Below are 20,601 nucleotides of genomic sequence, written 5' to 3'. Positions count from 1 at the left end.
ACAGGTGGCCAAAATTAACAATGTGGTCCTCAAGCAAATGTAATTTTTTATTCCACAGGTATATTAGTTTTACTGAACAAGTAACTACAAGTTGTACACCTGTCTGTCTGACTTCCTTCCTTCCTTCCTTCCTTCCTTCCTTCCTTCCTTCCTTCCTTCCTTCCTTCCTTCCTTCCTTCTTTCTTTCCCTGCCTCCCTCTCTCCCTCCCTTCCTCCTTTCTTCTTTCATTCTTTCCTTCCTCTCTCTCTCTTTCTCTCTCTCTTTTGCAGGGTATATAACAATATAAATATAATGAAACACATCTCTATGCTATGGAATATTATTTAGCCTTTAAAAAGAAAGAAGCTCTGCCACTGCAGCAACATGAATAAATATGGAGGATGTTATGCTAAGTGAAACAAGCCAGATACAGAAGGACAAATACTACATGATACCATTTGTATGAGGAACTTCAAATAACCAAACTCATAGAAGCAGATAGTAGAATGGTGGTTGCCAGGGATTAGAGGAGACGGAAATGAGGAAGTATTAGCCAAAGGGTAGAAAGTTCAGTTACACAAGATGAATAAGTCCTAGAGATCTACTGTACAGCATAGTGCCTATAGACAACAATACTATATTATACATTTAGAATTTTCTAAGAGGGTAAATCTTATGTTGTGTTTTTATCTTACAAAAATAATAACAATAAATAAAGAGGGTGGGAGGACTTTTCAAGATAATGCCTATGTTTATGGTACACATTGTTGTGATGGTTTATTTACATGTGTATACTTATCTACAAACATTAAGTTGCATATATTACATATGTACAGCTTTTAAATGTCAATTATATCCAATAAAGTGTTTTTTAAAGGAGACATATTTATGAATGAGGCAAGCAAGTAGGGATGGCATGCCTAGTGGCTTCAAATCAGCCAACATCACACCAGCAACAGAGGCTATGGAGGGAAATAGCAATACATAAGGCAAGAAAAGTGCCTCATCTTGAATTATAGCTCCCATAATCGTCACATGTCATGGGAGGGACCCAGTGAGAGGTAATAGAATCATGGGGACGAGTTTTTTTCTGTGCTGTTCTCATGATAGTGAATAAGTCTCATGAGATCGGATGGTTTTATAAAGGGGAGTTTCCCTGCCACCATGCAAGACATGACTTTGCTTCTCCTTTGCCTTCCACCATGATTGTGAGGCCTCCTCAGCCATATGGAACTGTGAGTCAATTAAACCTCTTTTCTTTATAAATTGCCCAGTCTCGGGTATGTCTTTATTAGCAGCATGAGGACAGACTAATACAGTAGACCAAAAAAACTACATTTTTAATCATAAAAGGAATGAAAATTACCAAACACTGTCTCCTAAGGCATGTAAGGGCATCCTGGTTATAATAATTCTAACAGGAATTCCAACTCATTTTTTAAAATGAGTAATTTTTAATTTTCCAGTAATGCATATTTCAGTACACGCATTTTCCCAGTATTTGAAATTGCATAGATCTCACTTAATAATAGACCAGAACTTACAAATTTAGTCTTAGGTAGTTTGTAAGAGATGTAAACTAGTATCATACCAGGTATTATAATCCTGGCAAAAAATAAGCTTACTGTATTCCAATCACTTTCATTATAGATTATCTGTATGAGGTAACCTCTATGTAATCAGAGGGTTAAATAGGAAATTCATTTCATGGAGGTAAATCATTGTGGTTAAGGGCACAGACCACGCAGTAAAACTTCCTTCCTTCCTTCCTTTTCTTCCTTCCTTCCCTCTTTCCATTTCTTTCTGTCCCTCTCTCCCTCTCTCCTCTCTCTCCCTTTCTCTTTTTCCCCGTCTCGCTGTCTCTTTCTCTGTGTCTCTCTTTCTCTCTCTTTCTCTCTCCTGCGCTCTCTCCTTCTCTGCCCTACACCTCTCTATCTCGGATCACTTGGTAAACACCAAGACAAAAACCTGCCAAAAGAAAAAGGAATAGCTCACCACATTTTTCTAAGAACTTGAAACACATTAGGGAAGCGATTGTGCCATCTTATAAGAGTCGCACTTTCCTAAGAATTTGACACAGTCAGAGGATTATGCTATCTTTCCACACTCATAGTTGGATGTGCCATGTGATAACCCCAGCCAGGAAGGAGGTAACAGTCAGACACAAAGTTCTGTAGAAGACAAAAGCAGAACATAAGTCAAATCATCCATGATGCTGCCTCCGGGAGTTGACTTGACCGTGATGAAATGTATCAGAAATTGACAACATTCCATGACACCACCATGGTTTCTGTGCTGAGGATGGACATTGGAAAAAAACGCACAAGTTAGACAGTTGATTTCTTATCCTGCCTTTTCCTCTGCCTCCAAACTCTATTAAATCCAATATAAATAAAAATCCCATTAAGTGTTTACTTTTTAAAGCTTCTTCCCAGAATCAGTTGTACATTATCTTCTTTCAGCATACTTTCCATTTACCTAGACTGAAAGTTTGATTCCCTCATGAAACGTGCTCTTCTAAAACTTTCCAAAGTATTGCATTTGATTGTCAGAATTGTCAGAAGGCAGGTGAGTTGTTGTGTAAACCTTAACTTTATACAATATCAATGTATCCACCTTAGAACAATTATAAATTCAAGATGCAATGTCTTTTTAAAATTATTCTCTTTTTTTGTTTTGTATTTTATTTTCTTCTTCTTGTATACTATCATTTCCCTAGAATCTCTTTTCCAAAATGATATGTTAGATTTGGAATTCAATGATGAAAGACAAAAATAAGTATTTAAATGAGGAAGTATGTATTTCCTCTGTCTCTTTTTATTTGTTATCCTATTCAATATGCAACCCCAGGCTGTGTGATCTAAATTAAGTTTTTTTATCCTCTAAAGCCTAGGTTTCATATCTAAAAATTAAGAATGATATTACCAGACTTGTAGGGCTGTTGTTTGCACACAAAGGAAGAATTAAATGTGATAATTTATAGACTCGCCTGAGAACATAGTATTTTATTATTAGGTACTCAATAATTGTTTTTAACTTATCCTCACCTCCTCACCTCACCTCTGTAAATTTTAACAAAAGACAGGAGACCTGCATACTTACCAGTTCCTTATTCTGTATATTGAGTAGGGTAGAAATTTTAGAGACCCTCTAAAAATTTGTATCCTTGCTATCTTGCCATGTTATGGATTCCTGAATTATTTTATATTACTGGTCTTTTGCTCCATTGCCACCTTTCAGGATAAGGCTTACATCCATTATCTGAAAAGTCAGGGGTATATATTAATTATCTTGATTTCTTTATATTAAATATGGACCATTTAATGCAATGCTTGAGTTAGTTTTGAAAATATCTCATTTCCTCCCATGTTCACAAAAGTCAAAATATGAAAATAACCTAAATGTTCATTTCATTGATGAACAAGTGGATAAAGAAAATATAGTGTGTGTGTGTATATGTGTGTGTGTTTGTGTGCGTGTGTGTGTATATATATGTATATATACACACACATACACATATATATATACACACACAAGAAAAAAGTTTCCACAAGAACCTCCGTGTTCTCATTTAGAATTTAATTTTTTACCTCACACACCTATTTTTTTTTCTACTTCCACTTGACACCTTTCGGGGGTACTAGGTAAGTTGTACCTGAATTCCACTTTCTCCCTCAAAATATCTGTCTCAAATTTGTATATACCTTAGTAGGTATCAATCAGGAAGGTCTCCCCCAACCCATTCAATAGGCCCTGCCCCAAAATTGGAAAAGTTTAAGAAATTCAGAGCCCTGTTTATGTACTTGGGTGTACATTTTTGCAGACAAAAATCCCCTGTGCTCTATCTACTCATCAATCTTCCCCCTTCCTATCAATCTTCCTCCTTCCTATCAGTCTTCCTCTTCCCCTGAATCATTGATAACAACTGATCTCTTTGTTTTCTTTGTCCTGACTTTTCTGGAACGTCATATAGCTAGGATAATATGATAGTTTTTCCTACTGGCTTCTTTCACTTAGTAATATGCATTGAAGATTCCTCCATGTTTTTCATAGCTTGACAACATGTCATTTTATCCTCGAACCGTATTCCATTGTATGAATGTACCGCAGTTTGTTTACCCACTCATCTTTTGAAAGACATTATAATTGCTTCTAATGTTTGGCAACTATGAATAAAGAAAATGTGTGTGCCAGTTTTTGTGTGTACATGTTTTCCACTTTCTATGGTTCCTAGATTGTATGTTAATACTATACTTAGCTCTATAAGAAACTGTCAAGTTCCCCAGCCCCGAAGGTGCAGGCTGCAGAGATGGCGTGGTCCTGTGCCCCGGAGGGCAGCAGCTCCCACCCCCGCAGTTTGGAAGGGGCGGGGCTCCCGCTTGTCCTGCGGCTGTGGCAATCTGTGGTGAAGTTGAAATGCTTTTCTGCTAGACTGGCAACATGTTTTGATTCTTCTCAAATAACTTGCAAGCTGCTGTGAAGCACATCAGCTTACCTTGCCCTGAAGGAAACACACTCAAGGGCCCACAAATGATTAAACCCAGCAATTTATGTGACAATAGCATTTTTATTTTTCTTATCAAGATCTGGCTATTTGATCCACATAATGGTAAAGATTCGCAAGTTAGCCACCATCTAAATGATTCAAACTGATGATGCTCTCTGCAGAAGAGGTAAGAACCACTGGCAGTAGGGTGGAAGGTATGTCATTACAGATAATGCTGACAGAGAAAGTAATCTGAGCCTACCTTATAAGAAAGGCGTGATTAAAGGAGAAAGGGGAAAGGGCATTGCAGGTTAGGAAAGATTCTGAACAAATGTAAAATAATATGAAGGTGTGAGCTGATATATTTAGGAAATAATGAATGATATGTGGGGGTATGTATCATCTGCAGAGGTGGGTGAGGGAAGATTCTAGTGGAGATGAAGGCTGGAGCTGCTGGTGGAAAGACATCAGTGTATTTCAAAGGCCTGATGCTGGAGGCCATAGAGAGCCTCTGTAAATCAGGCAGCCTCCTTACTCTTGCTCCTACTGATCCCTCAGTCTAAAATGTCCTCTTCTCTTTCTCTTTAGAGATAGAGGGAAAGGGAATCAAACAATAATCTCCAGGAGGCCCTCCCTGGTTATTTCTTACTCCTCTGTTGATTTCTTTTAATCTGTGAAGTGTCTTCTAACTCATGACCTGAGGCTTTACTGACTCTGCTGACTCATTGTCTGGTGCTACTGATTGTCTTCGATCTTGTGTCAGTGCCCCCCCTCCCTGCCCCCACCGTTTTGGGAAGGAATTGGCTTCAGTTTTTACTCAGATTGAAATTTTATTTAGAAACGGGAGTAGCAAGGACAGGTGCAGTTAGTTACACCTGTAATCCCAGCACTTTGGAAGGCCAAGGTGGGAGGATTGCTTGAAGCCAGGAGGTTAAGAAATGGGCATAGCAACCAATGTCAATAGAAGAAACAGCATATCACAGGATGTGATAAATCTCAGGAAAAGTTATGCACAAATTACTATGGGATCAGGAACGAGTGAGCTGCCCGATGCTGTCAGTGAAGGCTCTGAGGGCTGGGAAGGATTGCCAGGGTTACAGGAGACAAATAAATGCTACAAATAACGTTCAAAGTAGAAGGGGAAGTGAGGGTAGCGAAAGGAATGCAGACAAGGCTGTGCCTTGTTTGGAGTGCTAAGAAGTTCAGTGTTGCAGATGCTCAATGTCATGCCTTAGGAGGGAACTGCAAATTAAAACAATAAGGAGAGACCACTGCATACTATTTGAATGACTAAAATCCAAAATACTCACAACATCCAATGCTGGCAAGGATGTGGAGCAACAGGAGCATTCATTCACCGCTGGTGAGAGGTAAAAAGGCATAGCCACTTTGGAAGGCAGTGTGGCAGTTTCTTACAGAGCTAAGTATAATATGTACATACAATCTAGCAACCATAGACGCAGGACAAGAACTAGGGCAAAGACGCCGCAGCCACAAAGGTTTCCAACCAGAAAATCAACACCCCAAAGATGCCGTAACATTATCTATGATCAATCTCCATCTGTATATTGAAATCAATCCACCTATCTCCTTAGGGATTTCAAGCTTGTAATTTTCTTTCTTTTGTTCGCTCTGGACACTATCAATTTCTTTTCATCTCCACTTGTTCATTCACCTTCACCTCCCAGTGTGGTGCAATATCTCTATGTTAAAAACAAGCAAAAGCCATCTTTTGTTTACCATGCCCCCATACACATGATTCTAATTTTCTTATATTTCTTCTTAACATTTCTCTAATTTTCTTAACAGCAAAAAGGTTCAAAAATCTCTCTGTGCTTACTGTTTCATCCTACTCTTCTTTTATGCTAATTAGGCTTTTTCCTTCACTATTTCTATGAAAACACTCCAGTCAAAGTCACCATTAACCTCCATCTGAACACATCTAATGGCTGGTTCTCAGAATTCATCTTACTCACCAGATAAGCATTAAAAAAAAAAACTGATTATTTCCTTTTCATAACATATATTCTTCACTAAAATATGTTGTTCCTTAGGACACCGTTCTCTTCGTTTTCCTTTTGCTTCACTCAATCCCAATCCTCCCTCAGATTTGGATTCCTCCTTAAATTAATTTAAAATGTTGTTGTGTCCTAGAATTCAGTTCTTGGTCCTCTTTTTTTTTTTTTTTTAATTCATCCTGGGATGAACTAAATTGGATAGTACCCATTGAATGGCCATAATGGGAGTTAATTTCTTGTAACCTCATGACTTAACAGCCATACATTGATAATGCCCAAAATTATATTTCCATACCGTTGCTTGATTTCCAGAACCACATATCTGACTGGATTCTTGGCATATTGACTTTGATCTACTATAGAATTTTTTAACTTAACACATCAAAAAATGGGCAACTCTTCCCAACAAGTTTCTCCATCTCGATAAATGAATATTCCATACCTACGGTTCTTCCGCCAAAAACTTGGAATCACCTTTGACTTTTCCTGCTGCTCTCACATGAATCAAACCTGTCAGAAAATATTGTTCACCTTGGAAAATATGGAAACACAGTTATTAATTATGGAAGTATTGTTGACTGAGATACCTTAAAAGAAATACTGAGTTAGCATGATAGGAGGATTCATTCTCCCTCTGTTCTTTAACAGTCTTTCCATTCTCACATCTCATGCCTATTTCAGAGGACACTTTTAAAGTGGGGCCTAATTGGATAGTACCCGAGAATGGCCAGAATGACAATTAATTCAGAAGTATTTACAAAGATAGAAATAGGGAAAAATGAAGATGAAAGTCGTAGTTATCAAAGACATAAGGGAAACAAAAATAAACTAAAAGCAGAAGAAAAATAAATGGTCACAAGGAGGAGACAGAGGATGAATACAGGATGGAATTTATTTTGAAATGTATTAATACAGTCACCCAATTAGGTGAGTATACCTGACCTGGATAATAAAATGTCTTAATTAAAATGAAGCACTATGAAGACAAGCTGATTCATTCAAATCCTGGATCAACATTTACTTGTCCTGTGGCTTCTAGCAAGTTACTGAACCTCTGTGCTTTATTTTTCTTAATAGTAAATTTGCCATAAATTCAGTGCCTACCACAAATATAGCTGATAAAAGCATATAGAAAGAGCAATAAATGGCAGCTGTCATCGTAGAAGTAAGTTTGGATTATTCTGGATTGTCTTAAAAATGGAAGAAACCTGGGAAATTGCCCAAGCACTGACAGTGAAGCTTAAACAAATCAATCCTCATGAACACAACCAGGGTCTGCCTTGAGCCTGTCCAGAAGAACTCGATTATATCACTTTTCTTCATTTGTAGCATTTTTCATGATATAAAATTATCTTGATCTTTGCTTTCTAAGTTTCTTTACTATCTGTGCTCCCCACTCTTTACTATAAGCTCATTGCTGTATGATTCATTAATGATTAGTCCCCAGAAAATAGAAACATGCCTGAGACTTCAATAGTGATCAATAAACATATGAAATGGGAAAAGTCCCCTTATCCCCTTTGCAGAGAGTGCAGTGGAGGTATGGCTAGCTTCTTCAGTGCACCGCTACTCAAACCTCTAGGGGAAGGGCAGGCTGTGGGGCTCTGGCCCCACAGCAGTGTCTAGGAGTGAATGTTTGCATCTGAAGCCCCACTGGGCGTGTGTTACAGGGTGTTCTTTTAGTTTACCCATCCATAGGTGGCTTGTGTTAGTCAGCTCAATTAGACCCTTACCTTATAGCAAGGACAGAGGCTTTCTGTATCCAAGAGTTCTTGCCTTGGTGTACCAGAAGAATCAGATTACACGTGGGCTTGGATAATGAGTGAAAGGTTTTATTGAGAGGAAGTAGCTCTCAGCAGATGGTGGAGGCAAAAGGGAGATGGTTTTCCCCTGGAGTCTGGCCACTCAGTGGCGTGGGCCAGATTGTCCTGGCCAAACTCTGCCTTGTTTCACCAGTTGGTGGCCTGCCCATGTGCTCTTGACATGCAGCCACTTGTGTCTTGTTCCATTGATGTCTACTCTCAATGTCCAGCCACTTGTGTGTCTGCCTGCTAGGATCTTGGGATTTTTATAGGCACAGGATGGGGACATGTGGGCCAGGGTGGTCTTGGGAAATGCAACCTTTGGGCATGAAGGCAGGAGTGCCTGTCCTCACCTAGGACTATGAGCAAAGGCCCGGGGGTGGAGCCCTCGCCAAGGACCCACTTTTCTCTACCCAGCACTTCTCTGCCCCCCTTCTATATCACATACATTCAGGTAAATGATTAATTGCCCCTGTCATGAAATTTTATAGTAATTTTAAAGGAAAGTGCAATGGCGGATATACTTAACATACTATGAATCCTCAATTCAAATATACTTGATCAGTTCACTTTCTTTCAATCAGTCACACTATTTCCCATAATCACACTGGGTAGAGTAGATGATAGCACATTTTTCTTATTGTTAGTGTTTTGTTTTTGAGACAGGGTCTGGCTCTGTCACCCAGACTGGACTGCAGTGGCAAGATTCATGATCTCAGCTCGTTGTAATCTCCGCCTCTTGGGCTCAGGTGATCCTCCCACCTCAGCCTCCTACGCAGTGGAGCTACAGGCATGCGCCACCACACCCAGCTAATTTTATAAACCATGGGTTTCACCATGTTGCACAAGCTGACCTCAAACTCCCAGGCTCAAGCAGTCCTCCCACCATGGCCTCCAGAAATACTTGGGATTACAGGAGTGAGCCACTATGCCCAGTGCCTGGTACTGCTTTTTACAAGAAGTATACTTTCAAACTTCCAGACTTTTATTCAGATGTTTGCCCTGACTGATAAACATTGCCTTCTTCTTTCTCTTCTTAGGCAATATTTACCTTTCCTTCAAATATCAATGCAAATCTTAATTAATCCAATTGATTATCATTCTTATTTTTTCACTTACGTATGTTTTGTATGCAAATGCTTGATAAACTTTGTGATATGACTGCAGTCTGACACATTTTTCCCTTCATTTTCACTACTGTTTGTCACAAATGATCTGCCATAATTTTGGTCTGATAGTTATTAGTTGTTTGGTTTATTAACTTTTAATAAAGCTCATTCCACTTTGAAATCCACATGTTTAAGCTTTCTGTAAATGAAGGAGAAAATATTAATTATACTTTTCTATGACAGGAAATCTTACAGAATTTAATATTTGTGTGAGAGCCTGGTAAGTCAAAGGTGAACTAACAATTGTAATGAAGAGAGAGGACCAAATATCACTGATAGAAGCACCTAAGGCTTTAGCTTAAAGGTGGTAAGAAGTCTGTGAAAAGCTATCACCAATTGCAAAATACTTCCTTTTTTTCCTGTCTGCAGTCATAACACCCACAGTAGTCAACATCTTATGGTCCTTCTCTTTTACACATCCACAGGCCATCCCTGTATGTTAATCAGTCTTATCTACAATGTTCCACATTCCACTAATTTCAATTCTTACTGCATGTACTCCTTGTCATTGCTATCTTAGTGTCTTTTACTCATTCTTCAGCTATAAACATAGATGATGGAGTATATGAAAGACATCAAAATGTAGTAGAAAGAATTTACACACTGGGTAGATGCTACTAGGTGCTACTTTTTACAAGAAATACCATGATTTAAAAAGTCCCCTAAGTTTCTTAAACTTCTCTTCCCATGTTCAAAATCAGGATGATAATGCCCATCATACATACATGCATTCATTCATTCATTCAACAAATATGTATTGGGTAACACAGGAAATCCTCACTTAACATCATCAATAGATTCTTGGAAGCTGCATAGAAACAAGGTAGAACCAAACTAACCAGCATATTTCTGGTCACAAAAACATCACCTACCTTGTAAATAAAGACTCAAAACACTTCTAAGAGTAAACATCAAAACAAATGTGAACTATGCATAATATGTACATTCAGAAAAGATGAATGAAAACAAGATAATTATATACCCAATTTGTAGTAAATCAGTGGGTGTTGGTGGTCATAGTAGTAGGTAAAATCAAGGAATAGATGTTTGTAAAATAAAAATTGACACAAGCACCTCCTAAAACATGCAGTTCAACAATACACAATCAGGAATAGGGCGGACTCACTGAGCCCTTTCCAACTGCATTGTTTATTTACCTGCATTTGTATATTGACTATTTTACAGATTCTTATTTTACAATCATTTGTATTCATTCATTCATTCATTCATTCATTCATTCATTCATTTTCCCACATACTTATTTCAGCTCCGTGTCTCAGGTGGCCAGAGACCATACCGGCAGCTCAGGACCAAGGTGGGCACTGACTGTGAAGGGGCCACCATCCCATCGCAGGGCATACTCACACACACGCACCCTCACTCACACTGGGACCGTGTAGACACGCCCACTCACCTAACGTGCACATTTTGGGACATGGGAAGAAACAGGAGGGCCCAGGAAAAACCCATGCAGATGTGGGGAGACCATGCAAGCTCCACACAGTGGCCCCAGCTGGGAAGGAATTTTTTTTTTTTTCTCAACATCGTTATAACAAAACAACCTTACACAGAAGGATGTTACTCAAGAACCTGCTTTAACTGCATGTCAGTCACTATTTTAGAGCCATGGGACATTTTCTTCTGGGAATAAAGGACAAAAAATTTATGACCAAAGATATCTCTATGCGTGTTGGGTAGTGATCAGCGTTATGGAAAAGAGTGAAGCAAGGAAGAGGGACAAGAACGTGGGCTGGTGTGTAGTTGAGTAGGGAAGATGTTCTAAATGTTCAAAAAGAAAGTTCACATAGCCTGAGAATGAGTGAAGGAAGAATTTTAAGAGTCCCTTTTGGCTAAAACAGAAGTTACAAGGACACACGCTGTGGTAGGTGAATGGTAAGTGACTGAATTTACCCAGCTTACAACTGAGAACTACTGAATATTTTAACTGAGATTTTTAAAAACTCAGTGACAAAAATGGGTTTGGGATTTTAACTTTTTAAATTTTTAGTACTTTTAAGAAATTCAGCATTGATTTGAAGTGAGCTTTTTTATTATTAAGAATTGGTTTTTTTGGTAAAAATATTTGAATCATACTAAGTTTCTGTTTCCAAAATCAGGTACTGTCTTATTTTTTTGGTTGTTTATTCTTCACTTCATTCTCAAAATAATTTGAAGAGTGTAGAGAAAGAAATTTTAGAATGGAAGATCATTTTAAGTGAATTGACAAAGAATTCACAGAGAAGGAGATAGCAGGGAGAAAAAAAATATGTACAAGCTATGTCAAAGGGCATGTTAGTAAACAAAATATCTGCCACTACAACTCACATAGTTACTATATCGAGAAGTCTAACATTCTGCTATTTAGAAGAAAAAAAAGAAATCGGATCACTTATAAAGTAAAAGACTACCACTTATTTGGAAAAATGGAAGCTTTTTTGATCATGGGGGTTTAACAACAGCAACAAAATCTTCCATAAAACTATGTAAGAGCTACTCTAATGGCAAAATAGACAACATCCTCCCCAGTATTCGTATGATAAACACATCAGCTAGCTTTGTATGGCTGTTCTTATAACTATTTTCAATGCAAGCTAAAATAACTTAAAAGCTCATTTCATAAAGTTAAATGTATGCAATACAATACATATTACATTGTGATGAAAGGATACTAGGAAACCATTCAGCCTTAAATATTAATCTAATCACCACTATACCTGAAATTAGGTGATTTCATCACATCAAAATTCTCCATTTCCAAGAAATTCACTGTAAAGTGCAAACATTACTGAAGAATAATGCAGCAAGTCACTAACTGTATTATTTTACTTTATTTGATAGTTTTCCTTCAATATCTAAATCTAAGCAATATCAGGCCTGCCCCACGTGGAGTCTTCAAATAAAAAAAATTGATGTATAAAATATGCAAGAAGTTGGGTAAATTCTAGGTCATAATCAGGAATGATTTCTTCCAACACAAGGCCATGAAATTTAGCCTCTGTAAGATCCAATTATATTAGACTTGCTTCTCACAATGGGATAAACTGTATATCTGCTGGTGTGCTATCCATCGGAAATCACTTCATTTGAACAATGTGATTTAGACTATGCTAGGGCTAAGATGAATCATGAACTTTTGTTCTTCAGAAGGATACACATGGTGGAGTATCTATTTACTTAATGTTGAAGATAAGGAGACAGGAAACAAATGCTCTATCTACTTCTTTACCACAAGTTATTTATTATTTTTGTGTTTTTGTGTTCACGGTCCACGTATCTCTGAACACCTATTAAAGGGCTTCCTGGAAAACAAAAAGCAAACAAACAAAAAAAAAAATGTGTCCCATCTCACATGGTTCTACCCTACCAGAGAGGAAGATCATATACTGACAGATACTGAAATTGTAAGAGTTGGACACTACATTTTGCAAAGTCATTGAACCCTGTGCTCACTTGCAGTCTTCAGGTAGCCATGAAGGTTGAAGATGGATACATCACCTTAAATATTGAAATTTGAAAACCAGCTCTCACCTCAGGTAAGAATGCCCAGAGCTAATAATTTGGAAATGAATTAGAAAAATGAATACAACCTTTTTTTTCTTTTTCTACTATTGATAGTATATATAGCTTAATTTCTTTTTCCTGAATAACGTGAGTGCTCTATAGCATTTGAGCTGTACCTTCATAGGCTCATACAGACCTATTTAGAATACAAATATCAAATATAAGGGCAGGGAACTTTTCATTAAGCCTCTGAGAGTTTAATGTTTGAAGGCATAGAGGTTTAGGGGACAAGGGAAGATAATGTTTGGAAACTTCATTTTCTAAATGTGAGCAACAACAACAAAATAATCTTCCATAAAGGTATGTAAGAGCTACTCTAATGGCAAAATAGACAAAATCCTCCCCAATATTCCTACAATAAACACATCATCTAGCTTTGTATGACTGTTCTTATAACTACTTTCAATGCAAGCTAAAATAAAAGCTCATTTCATAAAGTTAAATGTGTGTGTGATTCTCCAGTTGCTGTTTATTAAAGCAGTTATTCATGGGATGGGCAGGCATAAAACAAAACAAAACAAAAAATACAAACACATCAGGCCTTAACAGAGAGTAATGTTTTGGCTTGGAGAGGTAAAGTCCATTGGGGATGAGGATGGGTGTGTGGTATGGGAGTGGGCCATGCCTATTGTTGATGATCATCAAGAGAACACAGGTGAGATCTGCCAGCAAAGCTCTTTCTATTACTTGGAGAATCTTGAGACGGCAGGGACAGGGGCAGGGGTGAGCCTTCCCCATAGCTAACCCACACTGCCTGCTCCTTGATATCTTTATTTTATGCCTACAGTGGCATACTCCTGGTGGCGTGTGATGGCCGATTCTGCTGATTCTGTGCGTGGGGATGGTTGTTGGGCTGGTGGCCCTGGGGATTTGGTGTAAGTGCTGACTCTTTGCCAAAGATTCGACTGGAGGAAGGTAATACTGAAGGGTCATGGCATATCCTACTAAGCTTCTCAATTGTCACTATTTGTCTGTCTGTCACTACTTCAATTGTCCTATACATAGCTGCCAAGATATTCTCAATGAAGGAGAACACCGACCTTTTCCTTGTGATCAAAATAACTTTCTAGGTTTTTATTACTTAAAAGTATTTTTAAGAATTTACTACTGGCTTTTAAGAACTCCTAAATATGGATCCAAACTATTTTAAAAAACTATTTTGTCCCTCTTCCTATCTTGCATATCCTAAGAACCATGGAGTTTTTCAATTTCATATGTAAATCCTATGTTCCCCTGTCTGAAATCTTTCTCATTCTATTCTCTCTACCTCAAATTTCCTTCATCCCACTTTGTTTACTAAAATATTGTGCTGCTTCCCTCCAGTAAATCTCACAGTCCTCCAATGGCACACTGTAGTCTGCATAGCTGTTGCTTGTTTACATATTTGTTGATTTTTCATAAGATATTTTAGAATCTTTCATTTATCATCTTTTATGTCTTTGTTATTTACCTAATTATCACAAGTACTTTATTTATTTATTTGAAACAAAGTTCTGCTCTTTCACCCAGGTTGGAGTGCAGAGGAGCTATTTTGGCTCACTGCAACGTTTACCTCTCAGGTCTGAGAGATTCTCATGCCTCGGCCTCCCGAGTAGCTGGCAGTAAGGTGCGCACCACCACGCCCGGTTAAGTTTTGTATTTTTAGTAGAGACAAAGTTTTGCCATGTTGGTCAGTCTGGTCTCGAACTCCTGGCCTCAAGTGATCTGCCAGCCTCGGCCTCTCAAAATTCTGGGATTATAGGCATGAGCCACCGTGCCCAATCTTATCACAAGTACTTTAACTGTAACAAGAAATCAGTATGCATTTTAAAATAAATGAATAGTCTGGCATCACGCAAGGAACAGAAAATGAGTTCATTCACCTCTCTGAACTCAGCTGAGAATCCTGTATTCAAGAAAATGTCAAAACAACTGCTTTGGGCACGTTATTGATCTAGGGATCTTTTTTATTTGTGATTGTCTCCTTCAAACAGTTCACTTATTAACCCTCAGGTGTCAGTTTTGTGTATTTCTTAATCTGTTCTTTATAGCCCCTTCACTCTTTTCAACACTCATTTAATCACCTGTATCTAGTAAACTCTTCAGATATTGGCAATTTTAATGAAATGAAAATTCAATAAAAAATCTTTGCATCATTTTTATAATTCTGATTACAAAATGTTATTATTTATTTTTTAATCTAGCTGTCATGCAGCAAAATTACCTACAAGTTGAGAATGAAAATCTCTCAGGAACTCTGCAACAATTAGCAAAGCTCTTCTGCCAATATGTAATAAAACAATCAGAACAAAAGGGCGGCTGGATGTGGTGGCTCACGCCTGTAATCCCAGCATTTTTGGATGCCGGGATGGGCGGATCCCCTGAGGTCAGGAGTTCGAGACCAGCCAGGACAACATGGTGGAACCCTGTCTCTACTAAAATACAAAAAAACTTAGCTGGGCATGGTGGTGGGTGCCTGTAGTGCCAGCTACTGGGGAGGTTGAAGCAGGAGAATTACTTAAACCTGGGAGGTGGAGGTTGCAGTGAGCCAAGATCGTGCCACTGCACTACAGCCAGAGCGATAGAGTGAGATTCAGTCAAAAACAACAACAACAACAACAAAAACAGAAGGGTACTTTTAGTAAGTATTGTTTTTTTAACCTCTTCATTTCTCTAATCCCTGGAGCATTTCTCTGACGGTAACTGAAGGGAGTCTTGAGATCTGCAGAAAACATTGAATGTAGGGAAAATGTAATTCCAATTTAAAAACAGCAACAACATTCTTGTGCTTGGTTTCTCCAGGCGACCATAAACACAGCCCCTGTGACACAAACTGGAGATATTGTGCAGATAGCCGCTATGGGTTCTTCAAATACAACTTGACATGGAAAGAGAGTAAGCAGTACTGCACTGACATGAATGCTACTCTACTGAAGATTGACAACCAGAACATTCTGGTAAGAAGATTCTTATGTCAAACATTTTGGAGGCAAGGGAGAAAACTCTCAAATGTAACACTTGACCTTTTTTGTTTTTTACATTTTTCTTAACATCTTTCAGTTTGTACTAATCTAAGAACCTTATGGAAACCTAGTAAGGATTACAGAACCCAAATATTCAATCCAATCATAATCTTCTACAACATTGCTAGAGTTGATCAGTCAAATTGACTTGTCCCTTCCTGACAGCTCAGGTACATAGTCGGTCACACAAAAAGAGTCAGCCCAGTGATGTTCTCAATCATTTGTGTCCTGTGTTGTTCTAACTTGCTGCACTGCCCACTTACTGTTTTTGTGGGCTCAAACTCATACAGAGGATATCCAGTAAAATTAATTAGCTTTTGTTTCCGCTCCAGCAAAATAAGAGAATTTCCTAAAATCTCAGCTCTGTTACAAAACTATTAATTGAAGACATATATGTATATCCTGAATTTGTATTAGTCTAGGCTGGTTCTAGTTTAAAGATTTATAACTAAAAGTAGTCATGCAATTTTTTTTAAGAAAAAAAGGTATAGGTGAATTTCAAGTAGAATTTATCTGTCAGGTTCTGTAGGGAAGTATGTAATGTTGATATATTCCAAAGAAAAGATTAGGAAATTAGAGAAAGGTTACTAGTGGCTTAAGCTTTTAGAAATAAGCAGTCAAATGCGACTGTCACACAATATCTCCTGTGGAATGCCATTCTGAGTCTTACATATTGGTCAAGAACCTCAAGTCACTTCCTATTTGCCAAAAATGCATTCTCACTTGTTATTCCGGGAGGTGTGAAAGAATGTAGACGTTTGTCCTCCATTTAGTTTTCTTACTCATATACTGATTGATTTACCTATTCCTTCATTAATTCAACAAATATGTGCTAAAACTATCCAGGACTTGGACCTATGCAGTTAGTAAAACACAAAAAATAATCCTTAAGCTCAAGGAGTGTATATTTTAGGTGAAGCAACAGCCAAGAAACAAAACAAACGACATAGTATACAGTATAGTAGGTAGTGATTATTGCTAACTAGAGATAAGTAAACCAGAAAAGGTAGATGTATGTTATTAATAAATCCCTTTGAGAAAGACATTATATACTCCTTGACTCAACTAACTAAATTCATGCTTCTGTAGGTAAGATTTTATAGGCAAGCTAAGCAATAAAACCAAGCCATATAGAGTTTTAAATCTAAGGAATATAAAGCTCACCAATAAGGTATTTCTTTGTGTTTTCTTTCTCTAACTGTTTACATTTATTCCTTTGAATCATGTTTGGTAGTCTATTTGGGAGTATAATCTTCAATTGATTGCAGATATAAATATATGCTATAAACACAAAGGAAGATTAGAATATCAGCTATTTTGTGTACAATTTTACTTGTGTCCTACAAGCTTTTTTAAGTTCTAAGACAAGTGAAATTGGTACAGATTCAAATATCAAATGAAATACATTAATATTAATATAAGCATGTAATCCAACTTTTTTTTTTGTCCGAAGTCTTATCATAAAGCTTTGTCTTTATGTCATTACCAACAGCTATGGAGGGATCTGACCATTGTGTTTATTTATGTTTACAATAGGAATACATCAAAGCCAGGACTGGTTTAATTCATTGGGTCGGATTATCCCACCATAACACTAATGGGGTCTGGAAGTGGGAGATGGCTCAGTTCTCTAAAAATATATGTAAGTCCCCAACACTCAGAATAGAAAGTAATACTAGAAACTCTTATTCTTGAGATCCCCTTTCCTCTCAGTCCAAGTCACTTAATAGTTGAGATGTGTCTCTACACCCTACTATGGGTTATATAAGCAGCAGCTGAGTCACTTACCCCCTACTTCAAACAAGAGAGCACTGGTCATAAGACAATTCTACTTTCCTCTCTCCCCTTCTTAAACTCTTTTATCTAAGCCACAACCGATCTTTATACCTAATATTATTCCCCTTCATTTCTACATTCATCTTTATCACGGAACAGAGTGTGTGTGCATCCGTGTGTGTGTGTGTGTGTGTTTAGATTGCTCTGATTCTCTCCATATATATATATATGGAGAGAGAGAGATGGAGTCTCGCTCTGTCACCGGGCTGGAGTGCAGTGGTGCGATCTTGGCTCACTGCAACCTCCACCTCCTGGGTTCAAGTGATTCTCGTGCCTCAGTCTCCTGAGCAGTTGGGATTACAGGCACGCACCACCACACCCAGCTAATTTTTGTATTTTTAGTAGAGACGGGATTTCAGCATGTTGGCCAGAATGGTCTCCATCTCCTGGCCTCATGATCCGCCTGCCTCAGCCTCCCAAAGTGCTGGGATTACAGGTGTGAGCCCATGGGGCGCCTGGCCCTCTCCACATATTTTTAAATCAAAATTTCATCCTTATTATTTTACAGTTGAAAGTTGTAAACTTGAGAGTCTTTTGACTTTTCAGTGGCATTTTGCCTACTCTTCTATCCTCCAAGTCTCCAAGAATTCGATACATTGTGGTTCACAGGATAATTCCAATGTCCATTAATGAAGCTCTATCCTCCTACACATGATGCAGGCAAATGGGCTGTTAACACTGGCTTGTGAACCTCAGCCGCTTCCTATTATGGTTTTCCAATGTCCAGTCTCAACATCTTTCGTCCATCCTACATATCAAAACTACAGTCTCTCTCCAAGTAAAATTTAAACTGATAACCAAATCTTGCACAATCTGATCATTACTTATACTATTAATTAACTTATTTAATAAATATTTAGTAAGTATTTACTACAGGTGGGATCTCAGGATACTACAGCTACAACTCTTCACAGACCATGGGCTTTATCTCCTATTACTTGCTGCCTCATTCACAATATTGCAGACAAATTAGTGGGTTTTTAAAAAAATTCTTCCAACAAATCAAACTCGTTTTCTTGTCTCAAGGCTTTTGCATTTGCTATTTTCTTCTCCTAGAATGCTCTGCCTCCACAACTCCATGACTGTTTCCTTCTTGTGAATCAAGTCTCTATTTAAACATCACTTCTTCAATGAAGCTAAGTCTAATTACCCAAACTAAATTAGCTTCCCTTCAGCCCACATCCACACAGTCTACCACTGTTTTGTTTCTTTGTAACTTTATCAGTGTCAGAAATTTTCTTGTCTATTTGTGGGCTTCTTACTGGCATCACCTGACTGAAATGGAAGTTCCCCCACAGGAAAGCCCTTGGCTTTCTTGCCTTTCCTTATCAGTCTATCCTCAGCCCATAGAACAATGTTGTCACATAGTTATGCAGATATATGCCAAATAAACTAATAAATACATATTCTTTGTCCTCTCATGATAAACAATCTAGAAGAGAATAAAAGATAACAGCCATTACAATACAGCATGCTGTCTTAGATCATCTATCCTGTAACATAAATCCTCAGTTCAAAAATATTGAATCAATTCACTTTTCCATGAACCTATTGCCATCCATTGCAGCTATTTGTCCTGTCCATCTCCTGTCTGTTCATCTAAATCCTGCCCTTCCATCAATACCGAACTAAAGTCTGAACTTGTAAATAAAACCTTTTCCCATCATTTCAGAGCTATCTCAATCTCTTCTTTGGGGCTCCTGTTGTACTAGTGTTCCCGTGCTCCTTAATCTTACGCTACACGAAATTGCTATTGAGCTTTTCAGATACACATACCTTCTACTACCAAGCAGGTTGGGAGTTACTCAATAATGAGAAACTTCTTTTCTCTGTTTTCCCCAGAGTCTCCATTTTGTGCATCAAAATACTATACACAGAGTTTGACTGTTGATTACTTCCTTAGTCTCTGAAGGAATTTATTCTACCTTTCCCATTCACAGGTTTGAGCTTTCTGAAGATGGAAAAGGAAATGTGAATTGTGCTTATTTTCATAATCAGAAAAGGCACCCTACCTTCTGTGAGAGCACACATTATTGAATGTGTGAGAGGAAGGCTGGCATGGCCAAGGTGGACCGGCTACCTTAATGCAAAGAAAGGGGCCGGATATCACAGTTAAGGGCTTTATTGCACAATGAAAGTTCTGAATGAAAAAAACAATAGCCAAAAATTGCTTATTTCTTCCTTTCTTCTCCTTGATGTCATTTTTAATATTATCTTTACTACCAGAATCACTTGCCCACTCCCTTCTTTGAATATCCAGAAGCCAACATGTAAATTGATCACTTGTTTCCCAATTATTCTACTTTCCCTTAATTTTCTTTCTTCTTGTCTAATTTCTAATTACCTGAATACAATATGATTTACTGCATCTTCATATATACACACATAAAATTAAAATCAGGACAATATAGGCTAGTGCTTAATTAAGTTGGGCAAAATATCGAAGCTTAAAATGTATGCAGAATATCTAAGTTTGAAAGATAGCGTGATGTAACAAAACGAATACTAAACTTGGAATCGGTAGAACAATTTAGATAATGTCACTTAAAGTACAAAAATGAACAAGTCACATAGATTTTTTTACCTTCTATTTTCTCATACTTAACATAGGAATAATACATTCTCCATTTATACCTCACAGTTCTACAACTTAAAATAAAACTTTGTAGTGTTAACTATACCAGAAACTTTACAAAAGCAGGCACTGTGACTTCTCCATTTACTATTGTATTACCAGCACCAACCCC

At 37.8% G+C, this 20,601-nt stretch overlaps 1 protein-coding gene and 1 pseudogene across 1 annotated transcript in view; both read left to right on the top strand.

Annotated features, from left to right (window-relative positions):
- Positions 1-4,356: 4,356 nt before the first annotated feature.
- CLEC9A (C-type lectin domain containing 9A) overlaps positions 4,357-20,601 on the top strand; it is a 36,284-nt gene continuing 20,039 nt past the window's right edge. The window contains exons 1-2 of the mRNA XM_025402939.1: positions 4,357-4,653; positions 15,798-15,952. The gene's annotated coding sequence lies outside the window, so the exon portion shown is untranslated. The remainder of the gene's footprint in view (positions 4,654-15,797; positions 15,953-20,601) is intronic.
- Positions 12,925-19,939, top strand: LOC112635070 (annotated as a pseudogene).

The sequence above is a fragment of the Theropithecus gelada genome, chromosome 11 (genome assembly GCF_003255815.1).
Source record: "Theropithecus gelada isolate Dixy chromosome 11, Tgel_1.0, whole genome shotgun sequence".
Classification (NCBI taxonomy): Eukaryota; Metazoa; Chordata; class Mammalia; order Primates; family Cercopithecidae; genus Theropithecus; species Theropithecus gelada.
The sequence above is the reverse complement of the archived record's forward strand: the minus strand, read 5'-3'. Positions and strand labels throughout refer to the sequence as shown.